The following is a 3392-nucleotide window of genomic DNA, read 5'->3' as shown; positions in this document are numbered from 1 at the left end:
TATCGATATAAAGAGCGTTGTAGTGTGGACGGGTACAGCGTTAAATCGATTTAACGCTGTTAAAATCGGTTTAACCACGTAGTGTAGACCAGGCCTCAGAAAAAAAAACAGTTAACACCCCATGGCCAGAGCCAGCCTCTTCCAGTGGTGGGGGGATCAGACAGAAAATTGTGGCAACTGTATCCCCCCTTGCCATGAGACTCTGCTCCTCCCCATGGCTCCACCCCCTCCTCAATGAACTGCCAGCTCTGCCTCCTCTCCAAGGCCCTAGCCCATGGCTACGTCAGAGGCCAGAAGCCAGAGTTGGGCTGGGTGAAGCAGTTGTTGCACTAGCTGATGTCAGAGTGCAGACAGCCGCAGAACTTCCCTATCTTGTCCTCCTGCTGCTTAGGACCCCGGGGCTGTGGCAGTTCCTCAACTCACTGCCCCACTTCAGCCACTCACAGCCCATGAAAGCCACCCAGGGCCTGGCTGTGGGGCCAGCACAGCCCTCAGGGAGCAGAGGCCAGGCCAGAGCACATCAGTCCAGGATGCTGTGCTGAGACCTAGACCCTCACCCTGCCCTGACGTGGTGCATCCTGGTGAGCGGAAACACATGCCAAGGTCTTCTCTGGGGCCCCCACTCACATCCTCTGAAGCAAGCCAGAGTTGGTAGGGAAGAAGACTAGAGTGGTGCGGCCAGGAAAGCTCACACAAGAGATGTACAAGGAAGAGAGTGTACATAAAGAGAGCATCTCTGGTTACAGGCACGTTGCTCTCCACAAAGTTACCATACTTCACGAAGACTCTGTAGCACTGGACAACTCCTTGAGAGGACACACAAAGGGCTCCCCCAAGCATATCATGCCCCAGATAGATGAAAGAAGAACAAACTCAGCACCTGCAATCACCTTCCTGGTTCCAGGCCTCTGCTCAGGAGGACATGCTCCCCCCACCCTGGGAGATCAACTACTTCCAAAATGGGGAAGTTCTCCCCCTGCACCCACTATGAGCAGGAAACCTATTAGAAACCAAACCACAGCTAGAGTGAGCAGGAGTCTGTACTCAGCCTTAAGGTGCCACACGACTCTTTGCTGCTTTTGTCTCTTCCATGGAGCAGCGGTGACACCCAGTGGCAACTCAAAGTAACGCACAGTGTTTCTCAGAAAAAACAGTTAACACTCCGTGGCCAGAGCCAGCCTCTTCTGGAGGGGGGTGGGGTCAGACAAAATTGTGGCAGCTGCAACCCCCCTTGCCATGAGACTGCTCCTCCTCATGGCTCCACCCCATCCTCCTCCTCAGTGAAGTGCCAGCCCTCTACCTCCCCTCGAAGGCTCTGGCCCACGGCCATGTCAGAGGCCAGAAGCCAGAGTTGGGCAGGGTGAAGCAGTTGTTGCACTAGCTGATGTTGGAGTGCAGGCAGCCGCAGATCTTCCCTATCTTGTCCTCCTGCTGCTTGGGATCCTGGGGCTGTGGCAGCTCCTCAGCTCCCTGCCACACTTCTATCACTCACAGCCCATAAGAGCCTCCCTGGTGCAGGGACCAGCTACAGGGCCAGCACAACCCTTGGGGAGCAGGACTCAGGAGCCCAGGCCACTGTGCTGAGCCTTGGACCCTTCCCTGCCCTAATGTGGTGCATCCTGGTGGTCGGAAACACATGCCAAGCGCTACTCTCCATCCCCACTGCTCACATCCTCTGAAGCAAGCTAGAATTGGTAGGGAGGAGGACTAGAGTGGTGTGACCAGGGAAGCTCACTCAGTGATGTAGAAGGAAGAGAGTTGAGGACTAAGTATCTCTGGTTACAGGCAAGTTGCTCTCCACATAATTACCGTACTTCAGTAAGACTCCATAGCACCAGACAAGTCCTTGAGAGGGTACAAACGACTCCCCCAAGCTTATTGTGCCTCACATTGATGCAAAGGCCTTATCTCAGACACTCACCTCATACTGACAAGAGTTCTTGCAGTCCTCCCTCAATACTTAAGCAAATTTCTATTTGTTGTGACTCCACAGATCACTGTCTGGTTTCCATCTCCCTGGATGGTCTCAGGGTGGCTGCTCCTTTTGGTCTCTGCCGCATGTGGGTCATTCTTTCCTCTACCCAAAATCAGTAGTAACTGAAGAAAGAGAAAACACTTGTAAGTTAGGCAAGCACTGGTGCCAAGAAGACTTACACACACAGTCATCTGGCTGCTCCTCATTGGACCCCCTTCCCTATACCTCTCCAGCCTACCCAGAGCCTAAAATGCTCATCACTCATAAGGAATTATAACCAACCAGGTCCCTCCACACCCTCAGTCCACAACACACAGGCCTGCCTAGGATACTCTGGTTCTCTGAAGAAAGAACGGTTGAGTATGGAACTGAAGAACAATGTGATCTCCAGTGACTCTCACCAGATGACATGGAAGGACATACCAGAAACTACAGAGCATCTCTACTTGCATGCAGGTCGCCTGCCTTCACATTTAGTTATGGGGATGTGGGGGACACTTCCACACAATTACCAGCCAATGACACTTCTACTATCTCCCGTTAGTGGATATGGGCAGGTGTAGAAACCTGTGGGGGATGCAGACTTGGGTGTCAATAGCTCTGTGCCTAGATGGGTCATGTTAGGTATCGATTTACAGTTGGAGAGGCATGAAAATAAGTGACTTGTTGCTGTTGTCTCTAGTCTACTGGATGTGATCTAGAGCTGATGGGACCTGTCTGCTTCCCTGAAATTACGTATTAAGCACTTGGGTAATCAGAGCCCTCTGAGAGAGCAGTGAGAGGCCATTTACAGGGAGCTGATCTGTGTGGGGGCCCTTGCAGGGGGAGGTGGCAGAGGCCTTGCACCTGTGGTGTAACCAGAGGTGAGCTGGAGCCAGTTCCCACCAGTTCACAGGAACCAGTTAAATTTAGAAGCCCTTTTAGAACCCGTTGTCCCATGAGGGACAACAGGTTTGGAAAGGGCTTTTAAATTTAACAAAAGCTCCATCAGCTCCCTGCTCTTCCCCTGGCCCCGGCTCACCTCCCTCTGCCTCCTCCCCTGAACCCTCCCCCGGCTTCTCCTCTCCCTCCGATTTGTGGGAAGCCTGGGAGGGCTGAGAAGGAAGCAGTGGCTTCCCACAGGTGAGCTGGGGCAGGGGGCATGAGGAGGGCTCCAGGCACTGCACGGCTCCAGCCTGGCCCCTGACCCCGTTCCCAGGCGGCGCAGCTCCAGCCCAGGCCTGACCCCGTCCCCAGCCGGTCCATGTCCCGCCCGGCCCCCAGGCCCGACCCCAATTGGCCAGGCAGCGTGGCTCTGGCCCAGCGCCCCCCACCTCCAGGGAGCATGGTGAGGGGGCAAGGAGCAGGGAGGGGGTGTTGGACAGAGGGCAGGGGAGTTGGATTAGTATCACGGCAGTCAGAGGGCAGGGAACGGGGG

At 54.7% G+C, this 3392-nt stretch overlaps 1 long non-coding RNA gene across 1 annotated transcript in view; it reads right to left on the bottom strand.

Annotated features, from left to right (window-relative positions):
• Positions 1-1924: 1924 nt before the first annotated feature.
• The window catches only part of LOC116822329 (uncharacterized), a 5169-nt gene continuing 3701 nt past the window's right edge, over positions 1925-3392 (bottom strand). Inside the window, exon 3 of the long non-coding RNA XR_004373133.2 lies at positions 1925-2097. This is a non-coding gene — a long non-coding RNA (uncharacterized LOC116822329). The remainder of the gene's footprint in view (positions 2098-3392) is intronic.

Source organism: Chelonoidis abingdonii, chromosome 18 (assembly GCF_003597395.2).
Source record: "Chelonoidis abingdonii isolate Lonesome George chromosome 18, CheloAbing_2.0, whole genome shotgun sequence".
In the NCBI taxonomy this organism is placed as follows: domain Eukaryota; kingdom Metazoa; phylum Chordata; order Testudines; family Testudinidae; genus Chelonoidis; species Chelonoidis abingdonii.
The sequence above is the reverse complement of the archived record's forward strand: the minus strand, read 5'-3'. Positions and strand labels throughout refer to the sequence as shown.